Source organism: Cydia strobilella, chromosome 6 (assembly GCF_947568885.1).
Source record: "Cydia strobilella chromosome 6, ilCydStro3.1, whole genome shotgun sequence".
Classification (NCBI taxonomy): domain Eukaryota; kingdom Metazoa; phylum Arthropoda; class Insecta; order Lepidoptera; family Tortricidae; genus Cydia; species Cydia strobilella.
Window position 1 is genome coordinate 1,979,818 of NC_086046.1, and position 12,228 is coordinate 1,992,045.

A 12,228-nucleotide genomic window follows, 5' to 3' on the forward strand; every position below is an offset into this window, starting at 1 on the left:
CGTCTCTCATTTTGCTTAATGAGAGAGTGAGACGCCATGCACATTAGACATAGAAATTGGACAGGTAGAATTCCACCCTAGAAGCACTAAGCTAATTCTTTACCGACCTTAGATGTTTATGGTGATACTCCACACGTTGTCATAGCAAAATCTGTGCAATCTGCAGTTAGCTTGGTCCGACTTTAACAAGCCGATATATGGTCGTTAACAACGCCATCTGACGACGAGTAGGAGCCTAATTCGAGTTTCTTTAGTTATATACTAGGTGGCGCTAGTGGCAGTTTAGTTCATACCGGTAATTATTTTATTTTCATTCCAATAAGGGAAAATCTCTCGTAGAAAATTTAGTACTGTAAAACTTTCTTCTAGTTATTAACCTTCGGGTAAAGCAGATAGATTTGGGTGGTGCACCATCAAACTCAAAAGTATCTGCCAGTGGCCTAGTTGGGGGTGAGGGGGGGGGGGGGGGGCAGAGGGGCAAGTGCCCCGGGCGCCATCCAAGAGGGGGCGCCAAAATGGGCAAAAGGCAGCAGCAGGGAAACTTTTGTCAGTCGTCAGGGGGCGCAAATTTGGTGACTGTCCCGGGCACCTTTGGTATCTGCATCATAACGGTCTTTCATTCGGGCTCATGACAGTCCCTTGCGCTCCCATTCAGCGCTAATCACGACACGTTTTCGTTTTGCCTCTACGAAACATTTTCGCTACATACCGGGAAACTCATGTTATCGACTACGACGTAGCGCTACGTCCGTATCTCAGAATCAGCGGTCCGTAGCTCAGCGGTGAATGTGTTAACACTAACAAGATCTTCGGTCCATCTTATTGGACGCTGTTTCACGCTGCGTCAGAAGACTCATGCATTCTCCGTAAAAGCAAGATCTTTCTAGTATCTTCAGTATAAAATATAACAATAACACGTAGGTTACGTAACAATAACAAGCGAGTGACCGCGTTATGTCCGTTAACCCGAGATAACCTCTCAAACAGATACTTCACTTTAATGTTTTAAATCGACAAATAACCCACCATCTTTGATAGTATCATCACAGATCATATTATAATAGTATATAGTATCATCCAGCGCTATTACCCTAAATATTTATTAATAGTATGGTGGTGGTGGGTATTCCACAATTTTTTATTAATGGTATCAGTCGATCAAGTTTGCTTTGAGGATCAAATTTCTGTATGGGACCCATTGTCAAAGCCATACAAAAGTCACAAATGATGGTCAAAGTCTCGCACCCGCACTTTGCTGACGAAACGCTTCTAACAAATTGGAAAAATCGTGACATCGTGAAGTCAGAATGTAACGTTGTAACAAGGAAATTGAGATTTTGTCGGTGAAATATCGTGTTTATGTATATTGTTGCTTTACAATATATTTTTCACCTCAACAGCTCGAACAAGCCTACTTTCGTCACTCCCTGGAGTGAGGAAAGTGCGACTTTCCTCACTCCAGGGAGTGAAACAATGTAGCTTTTTAATTTAGTGAAGGCCATGAACTTCATACTTTTACGGTACGGTACGGTACGGTACGGTACGGTACGGTCCGGTCCGGTCCGGTCCGGTCCGGTCCGTCGTACATATTATAATACTTTTTTTTTCTGCTTATTCTGTGTAATTCGAAATACATTTTAACCTTTAATATGTTCTCACTACTGAGGTGAAAAATTATGTATGCAACACGAGAGCAAAGTTATTTTACATCTCGTGTTTTTGAGTCCCTCGCTACGCTCAAGATAAACACTCGCAAGAAAAACCAACCTTCCTCTCTTGTTGCACAAATAACTATTTAAAATGTAAGGAATCGAATAAAAAAATTATAAAGATTGAAAGTCATAATTGTCTGATTATCATAATTCTATAAAACCAGACTTTTCAGGATTTTCCTAAGGTTATCCTATAGATAGGTTAGGTTAGGTTTGTTTAATGGCAATCCTGAAAAGTTACGCGTTTCTGAGAAAAACCAAATTATGACTAACGAAAATGTGCACGAATACATTATGACTTAAAACTTTATGGGAAACAATAGAGGCATAGAGACCCGACTCTCACAGATCGAATAATAATTATAATTACCATTTTACCACACAAAAATCGCCGTTGTAATTTTGTAAAGCGGCCGCGGGTTGATAATGCGGCCCGCGATAACCCGGGACGTATCACCGTCATATCACCGTATAAAATAACTACAATAATTAGTAATAATTACTGCAACCTTTCTACATTCCGACAGTATGTTTTACAAATACTTTATGTATAATTAGACGAGCCTATGCCCGCAACTTCGTCTTCGTTGAAGGATTTTCATAATAAAAGTTATAATATATCTCCGGGACTCAAACTATATTTGGTGGTCTACGTAAACGAAATTAATAACTAGCTTAAATCTAAAATAGGCCCTTGAGGCATTGTACCAAGGATGCTGGCGGCATTTCCCCGCTGTATCGCAATGCTGATACGTTGTGCGAGAAAGCCGCCAGCTCTTCGGTCACCAGTTACGTCAACCAGACGCTTCGCGATTTCTGCAAACAACTTGTGCGCGCTGGGACCCCATGGACCTAGAGTTTCAACTCCAAATGGAACGAAATGATACTCTCTACCGAGGCTCTTATATTTATTACGTTTTAAAATTTCGGCGTTTTGCGTTGTTGCGCCGCTTTTACATTAGTCCGTTGGAGGTGGGAATATATATATATCTGTATATATCTTGTATGTAAATAAATGTTAATAAACTATATTTAAGAGGAAAGGGGACGACGGACGACCACTTCTCCATAAACGTAGCCCCTATTTTCCTCTCTGGATATTGACGTTATGGAAAATATTTTTAAAGCACATATACCGCACTAGTGCGATAATTAGCACCTTACGACTACGTAACTATTACGAAAATTTAAATTGCCATATGTCCCGTAAAACGTTTAGTTGTACCAAAGATAGATATAACTCCGTAATAGATGGATACAGTCTAAGGAAAAAACGTGCCTCGAAAAATCAAGAAAATTTGATTCTCGTTCAGAGGGCGCTACTAGTTTTGGCTTACTGTCGTATAGATGGCGTTGACGGTTTCGTTTGTTATTTAACAATTTTAACGCATATCAGTGAAAGAACATGGGTCAAAATCATAAAAATAATTAATGCAAATAAAAAAAACATTTATCTATATTTAAATACGTTTTATCGTATTTTTATAAATCTTCATTTTTAGTTTTAAAGTGTGTCGACAGATGGCAGTGAACTTACTGGGGTTACAAAATTTACTATTTTTGTATTTTGTAATATTTTTTTTCGCACTTGTATCGTAATGTAATATTACTTAATCATAGCTAACCTTTGACTTTTTTAGATTTTTTGATTATTATAAGAATTAGAGGCGAAAAACCAATTCCATGCAATCTTTTAATATCTCCAAACTCTTATAATAAATAAAATTCAAAAAAATCTAACGTAGGCGCATAGCTGCACCGATTTGAATAAAGCAAAAAGAGTGTCATTATTTATTAAACTTTCAGAGAAAGAAAATGAAAAGAGACACTGCCGCACCTTGTCATTGCAAATGCCAATAGGGGGTATTACTGCAATGTTGTGCCACCAGGGTGCAGCACTAGCCTTAATAAACCATAGAGTCACTTATACATACTGTGCCTTTAACAGTTTTTTGACAAGTTTTCAGAGATAATATGACATTGATGCATCAGGGCGGTTTGTTTACAGAGGACCTACCGGGAAACGCGAATCGGAAATTTCGCTATCTGCCTCTTTATCGCTCGAATGTGCAAGTGACAGAGATCAACGACCCTCAGATTGTGGTAGTGGCGCCCTCTACGCAGAATTTCGCGTTATATTCCCTATTGCAGTTATCTTGGTCCGACTCTGTTAGTTTGTAAGTTTTTCTAAGACAATTGTCGTGGCTTCTAACCTCCGTGGTGACCTGACAAGACCGACTGACTGACTGAGATACATATTTGGAACGACCGACATCTGAATTCAAAATTCGACATGACAATTACAAGACAAAAATCAGATCAGTTCACGACACGTAGTTATTATATGCTCTTTGTTCACGACAGACAGACAGACCGTTCAACAATGTATTATTAATATAGAAATCAATGAAATGAATGACTCCTTTTCTAGGTGACAACAACGTGCTGCTCACGCGCAAGCCATCATTACAAATATTACAGTACTATCTGCACTACTAATGAGCTGATTACTAATGAGGACCGGTTATTATATCAACATAATCCACAGATATCCCTTACGTACCTTAGAAAGAAAGGGAAGAGTGAGTGATTGACTCAATAAGTCAACGATTGGCTAGTAAAATTTGGGTTAGCTTAAGGGCGGTTTCAGACCAGCGTATTTTTCTGCGCTGCGCAGCTTATAGACCGCGAGCCAGGCCCAAATTTCGTCAGTCGTTTCGGTGGCTGCCATTCCTCAACCCACCAACGGAGCGGCAGCTGACGATCACGAGGGTTCATCATACAAAACCGTTAACCACTAGTTTTCGCCCGGGAGGCGATTGGTCATGGAAATCTGTTCCTGGCCCGCGATCTATTACGCGCGCGTTACATTTCCCTCCATTTGGTTTTTACGAGGTTATACGCGCAGTACTGTTCCCTATATTTGGTCTATACGAGCTTACACGCGCTTACGCGTAGAGAGACCTAGGTAATCTAGATAGACCTCAAACTTCTATGCACTGCGTATGCTATCAAAATCGTTGCAGACTTAGCTTGGTCTAACTCTACGCGCGTATACAACGCTAGTTTGAAACCGCCCGCACAGCTCTTGACAACGTTAAATATTGTAATCCCGCGCATGATGTTTGACATAGGTTTAGCCAATGAAAAGTTTTAGTGACCGACCACATGTTTTTTTAATAGCGAGAAATTATGTATTGGGTATATTTATGGATAACGGATAACTGACAGCGATCAAGTGAAATAAGAATCAGTAATGTGGACCGTGGAGCTTCGTCTATATAATTATATATTCCATCGGTGTAGTATAGCGTATATAAATAGCATAGCAGAGGCTTATCTACAACTAAAGCAAATTGCAGTTCACTAGGTCCAACGTTTCTCATCAAATGATATCTAATTGTATATAAACAAAGCTATTAAATACAAGTTAATTTTATCTGTTCCTATTAGTGCTAACAAGTACATTTGTATTTTATCTGGTAATGGTACATCATATCTAATGTACTACTACTACTACTCTAGGTCCATGGGGTCCCAGCGCGCATAAGTTGTTTGCAGAAATCGCGAAGCGTCTGGTTGACGTAACTGGTGACCGAAGAGCTGGCGGCTTTCTCGCACAACGTATCAGCATTGCGATACAGCGGGGAAATGCCGCCAGCATCCTTGGTACAATGCCTCAAGGGCCTATTTTAGATTTAAGCTAGTTATTAATTTCGTTTACGTAGTACCACTGTATATATCTTGTATGTAAATAAATGTCAATGTATGTACCTATTTGTATTGTTTTGGCCAAACTGTTACTATTAGTGGCTCTGTGAGCTGTAGGTACCTAGACCTCGCGAATTTTCACAACACCGCCATCTTGAAAAAGTTCCAAAGACTGTATAATTATCGAACCTGCAGCTCACCAAATTTCACGAGAATCTGTTGAGAAATGCGATCAGTGGAGGAGAACATCCGAACATACGAAATAATATTTGACCAAGCTGTAACGGAGACCTTTGCTAACGCTCGGTCAATTAAGGCTTCTTGAAAAAGCTTGCTTAAGATTTTAGATGATTGCCGCCAAAGTAGGAGCAATGAATTCAATCGATCGATCAAATGTATTGCAAATCGCGTTCGTAGAGGCCATTAGCAGAGCGAGGGATGACAAGCGCGCCAATAAATAAATATTAGGGGACATCAACCTAGCCCCTAGCCCCAAACTAAGCAAAGCTTGTACTATGGGTGATAGGCGACGATATACATACTTATACATATACATAGAAAACACCCATGACTCAGGAACAAATATTTGTGTTCATCACACAAATATGTGCCCTTACCGGGATTCGACTGCGTAACTCACAAATGCATCTCCGAATGCCTTTCATTACGCAGCAGTCACATAAACTACTATTATGACAGTTTTTCGAATGTGAGAAAGTCACGAACATACCACTCACAACATTTACTTTAAACATTATCTAGACACTAAGTAGACAGCAAATCAAGATTTAACTACTTACTGTCAAAACCTAGTCTATTGTGTAGTTATTTACATACTTACACATTGTTATTAGCACTATTAAATTGTCACCACTATCGGTTGGGAGAATTTGTGCAAACATGTCACTCTTTCGTGTCCTTCCATGACTATGTCTAACAAAGCCCAAATATTTATTTTTATAAATTTATTTACATACAAGATATATACAGTGGTACTACGTAAACGAAATTAATAACTAGAATATTTAAATATTTATTAGTTATTATCTAAAAAACTGGCCAAGTGCGAGTCGGACTCGCGCACGAAGGGTTCCGTAGCATTACGTAAAAAAAGGCAAAATGTCACGTTTGTTGTATGGGAGCCCCACTTAAATATTTATTTTATTCAGTTTTTAGTATGTGTTGTTATAGCCGCAACAGAAATATATCGTCTGTGAAAATTTCAACTGTCTAGCTATCACGGTTCATGAGATACAGCCTGGTGACAGACGGACAGACAGACAGCGAAGTCTTAGTGTTAGGGTGCCGTTTTTACCCTTTGGGTACGGAACCCTAAAAACGAGAATCAGACGACAAAGGCGTCTGAAAAAAATGATACGCAATTCTTAGGTATAAAAAACCGGTCAAGTGCGAGTTCGTTTAACTCGCGCACCGAGGGTTCCGTACATTATCTTTAAAAAAATGTTTTATTAGAAATAAGATGTTTTTAATACAGTTGCTCAAAAAGTGGTACTTTTTGTGGCTGCGTAGGGTGCGAGAAGCTCAATTTCTCGAACTAGTGCTTTTTACTTTTTAGTTCCTAACTATACTTTCGAAACGCAGTTAAAATTGAATTTAGCGCGGAGCAGGTACCAGGGCCTCATGAGTTATGAGGAGGTGTCGTTGACCAACCCGCGCCGGGCCGCGTATTTACAAAGGCTATACTGATATGGTTCAGATGCGAACTGAACTAGATTAGCTTTTGTTTGGACAAAACTTAACAAAACCCTAATCTATTATAGTATAGAAATTTACTGAAATCGTATAGACTTTATTAACTAAATTCATACGGATATTGTTACTACAAATGCTAGTCTGTTGCGATCTAAAATTTGAATCATATTTTAGTAACGACTCCGATTGTATTAAATAAATTACCGTTCATGCAAATTACTTAACAATGCCTAAGATTTTTTTTTAGTTTTAGAATTATTTCAGTTCATAGGTACTCGTACTCCCTTTAGTACAGTTTGGTAACCAAAATTTCTTAACCAGCTACAGAATGGAAATCAAGATTCCCAGTTAATTTGAAGCCGGATACGTATTGGGCCAGCGTGTTACCGCTTGGTAACTAAATTTGGTAACTAGCTACAAAACAGGAATTTAAAATTCCTTGTATGTAGCCAGTTACGAATTGTGCCAGAGTGGAATTGTTTGGTAAATAAGTTTTGTAACTGGCTACAAAATGGGAATCCAAAATTACATTAAATCAATGGGTAGGTAGGTTAGGTTCGTTAGGTAGCTTCAAATGCCCGAAGGGCAAACCGCCCAGAAATAGGAGCCCCGCGAAGCGGGGCTCCGTCTAGTTACGTTGTGAAGTAAATTTTTTTTTAAAGAAACAGTCCGACGAACTCCAGCTAACTAGACGGAGCCCCGCTTCGCGGGGCTCCTATTTCTGGGCGGTTTGCCCTTCGGGCATTTAAAGCTACCTAACGAACCTAACCTACCTACTGATTTAGTGTAATTTTGGATTCCCATTTTGTAGACAGTTAGGTACAAAACATTTGCCAACCGTGGCTAGGAATAATCCATTTGAGTAAATAAGTATTATTAAAATTTAGATATCATATAATAACTGACGTTACTAAACTCGACTAGGTTTTGTCGTGAATAATATTTGAAAATATGTAAGCAAAAAGCTAATCCATTTGAGTGACTACTTTTTACCGAAATGGTATAGATATTGTTAACTAATATGCATAAACAAAAGCTCCCCGATTATAATCTGAGGCGTGACTGAAATAGTTTAGCTTTTGTAAATACGCCGCCGGGCCCGCGGCGGCCGCGGCCGGGGCGCGCACGAGTATGAAGGTATCGCGGGCTGCGGCAGCTCGCGTATCTTAGCTGTATAGGTACTTTTGGTTTTGGTTTGGTTTGGTGGTATGATTCTACTAATGATATATTAATTTATTATTTTTTCGCAAATGTATTAAAAAACGTCGTTTACAACACGTGTGAAATGTCTTTTTACCACTCGTACCGAGTCTTGTATACCTCGGTACTAGTGGTAAAAAGACATTCTTTTCACACTAGTTGTAAAATGTACTATTTTAGTGTAATCTCATAGTTTCAATTTTTTTTTTCTTCACAATAAACTTGACCTAGAATCTAGACTGAAAAGCGGCCCTTTTTAATTTTAATAATATGTAATTCTATGGATGTAATTAATCCGAAATAAAAGCTTTTTAATTTAATTTAATTTAATTTAATATTGGTAATATTCCATAGATAGTTAATAAAAAAAAAATACTTTCGATGTGTTTGGGTTAGAATTGATCATAACAATTCCAAATTTCAAATCGATAGCTTCAGTAGTTCTCGAAATACTTAGCGATGTGACAGACGGACAAACGGACAGAGTCGCACCATAAACCAACCAACCAACATATTAAGAGTAAATTAATTGGTAAAGCTTATTATAATATCAAGGATTATATTAATGACAAAAATGCCTGGGACTGAGTTGACTTGTGCCTTTTTTTTTGCACTTTTAATATTTATATTTTATTGTACTCTGCTGACTCCTATTCCTTTTATGTATGTTTGACATTATCTTTTAATTTGTTGTTAATTGTTGCCAATTGTATTGTTTATTATTATTATTCTTTTTTTATTATTATTAATGATTGTAATTTTTACTTATATTTTGTATGACATGTCAAAAGTGCTTATTAATTTATTATTAAGCTTACTTGAATAAACGATTTTTGAAGTTGAAGTTGAAGTAAAAAAGTGTAAAATACAGAACCCTAAAAAAGATAAATACAATAAGTAAATATTAAATTAGTAAGTTACACTTTGTCTGGAATACCGTATGAACTTGATAATTTACAAAAATACAAAGTTATATATTTTTTATAATACAAAGTTTTTTCCTCAACTGTTTCAAGGGCTCGCTATATCGAAGTGTTTCTGGGGACAAGTTATTACCATAGACATATATAGGTCTTACTTCGTAAAGACCGGCCTTACGAGCACTACGAATGGGGCCGGATACAAATAATAATAATAATAATAATAAAGCCCTTATTTCCTTAACTTACAAAAAAATATTTACAGTTGTGTTTAGTTTTAAAGAGTACCTATATATATATCTAACTTAATAAGCTAAGGCCCCTTTCTGGGTATAGGCCTCCTCCAATAGTCTCCAGACTTTTCGGTCTCCTGCTTTGCTTTTCCAGTTCTTTCCTGCCGTATTTTCTATGTCATCAGCCCACCGTTCTCGGGGGCGCCCTTTACCTCTATAGTTGACTGGGCCAGACTATGTAGTAACCTTTTTCGTCCATCTATCGTTTGGTGCTCGTGCCACATGTCCGGCCCACATCCATTTCAGATGCAGGGAATGCTGTAGAGCATCTATGACGTTTGTTCGTTTTCGGATATCTACACATTTTTGTCTATCGCTGAGTTTGATGTTAAGTATGCTCCTTTCAATCGATCGTTGGCATGTTTGTATTTTTCTTTTGATTTTGTTGTCAAACGTCCAAGTTTGTGAGGCGTAAGTTAAGCTGGGCATACAGGAGTCTATAACTTTTTTCTTTACCGGGCCGGATACATTGGAGTCAAAATCGCATTTCGTCGTTACGAGCTTACACGCGCGTTACATTTCCCTACATTTGGTTTTTACGCGCTTACACGCGCGTTATTTTTCTCTACATTTGGTCTATACGAGGTTACACGCGCGTTACTTTTCTCTACATTTGGTCTATACGAGCTTACACGCGCGTTACTTTTCTCTACATTTGGTCTATACGAGCTTACACGCGCTTACGCGTACATTTGGTCTATATGAGCTTACACGCGCGTTACTTTTCTCTACAATTGGTCTATACGAGCTTACACGCGCGTTACATTTCCCTACATTTGGTTTTAACGTGCTTACACGCGCGTATAGCGCGTAGTTTGTAAGTCCTACTAATAAAAATATGTGTCCATGTGTTACACGCAATAAAACATTCATTCATTCATTCATTACGGCCCGCCTGATGCTAAGCAGTCTCCGTAGCCTATGTATGCCTGCAACTCTAGAGGACTTTCATGCGCGTTAATTTGAAGCTCTGATAATTAGTTAAAATAATATTATGTAATACTAATAAGTGCTTGCTGCTAGGCCTACATGAATAAGGTATATTTGAACTGAACTGAACTGAAGCCGTCTTCAGAATTCTGAATAGAAAATAGTAAAATATTGTGTTTATGTAGTTTTTTGTATTTTTTTTTAGTTTGGAAATTTAAAAAAAACTTACTTTTTTAATCTTTAGGTTCTTATATTTTTTTATCATTCACTTTTTTGTGTCCAATTTATTGTGATTTTCAATCTATTTAATTAGTTTTTTACGCGGCGCGAACGCGCTGGTGTATTGAGGATGGAATGGAATGGTGGACTGGAAGGGGAATTTTACCTACGATATTAGTTTAATAATTAAGTATCGATATTTACCACATATTTACAATGCATTAGAAAATCACATCAATGACACAAACACAACCAATCAATAAAAACGAAGTAATAGAATGACAATTTTGAATTTAAATTTATTTATAATAGACAAATAAGTGCCAGTTGCACCACCCGCACTCGACAGACTGATCAACATCACCCGGCGCGCCGCGGCGGTTTACTATGAAATTTTCCATACAATACAATTTAATGACAAACAGTTGGTGCAACCGACCCTAAGAGAAATAAACCTGATGCTGCAAATAGTGCAACAGTTGTCAACTTGTCAGTCATACGTTTTCTAACTTTTGGTGTCATTTTATACAAAGAATTTAATATGAGAACGTATAGAAGCTTCTAGCACCATAATGACCCTCTGTTTTACTAGCGACGACGCGAATATCACAAGATGGGTGACGGTTCGTTGCGTACCCAATCTCCCAGAAAGGAAGTTATTCAGCAGAAATAAACTAACATCCTATTCTAAGTAAACTCGATTGGGCGTGTCGAGGCGATAAATCGGTTTGTCATCACCTTGCGCGCTTTCGATACGGTACCCCTAAGTGACCTATCATGAGAATTAGCAAATAAGGAGCTAGCGTGTGAAATCTCTCAATGTCAAGGCATTCGACAGGTAGAACTAGTGTCCCACCGAAACCAGATTTTTTGTCAAATCCGAAACCGAACCGGCCGAAATTAGAGCAACAGCCGAAACTTTTTAAAACCGAAACTGTAACGTTTATCAAACTCAGAGCTTATAGACAGATTTAAATAAATAAATAAATTTATAACATTTAAAACTTTCGCGTTTTGAACATATATTAAATCACATTTAAAATCGGGTCTATCGCGAATTTATTTTGTTACCTTTATTTACCGACGTTTCGACACAGGTTTCACTGTTCGTGGTCGCGGCTAACCGGTAACAAAATAAATTCGCGATAGACCCGATTTAAAATATGATTTAATATAAATAAATTTAGACTCAAAAAACTGGATCATTCTGGATTAGCTGGATAATTCGGATCTTCAAAGCTCTTGTCGTTTGCGCAAGCTTTTACTTGTAGCCCTTCCGCTTTTTGATAAGATTACACAATGTAGAAGATAGAGTAGTTTGGTCTTCAGCCATTTCCGGTAGCTCTGATAAGGTCCCAGGGCCCGTATGGTCACAGAATAAGTAATAGTATTATCATACAGAACGGCCACGCGCCCCGCCTCGACTCGAATTACCTCGCCCCGCGACGTGCCGCGACACCAGATAATTCACTAGATATGAAATAGTAAAGGTATGTGATGTCCCATGGGTAAAGGTACCTTATGGCGGTT

General features: G+C 38.1%; 1 protein-coding gene across 1 annotated transcript in view; it reads left to right on the plus strand.

Annotated features, from left to right (window-relative positions):
* Positions 1 to 12,228, plus strand: part of LOC134741942 (brahma-associated protein of 60 kDa) — a 389,674-nt gene that overhangs the window by 28,314 nt on the left and 349,132 nt on the right. The gene's annotated exons all lie outside the window — the stretch shown is intronic.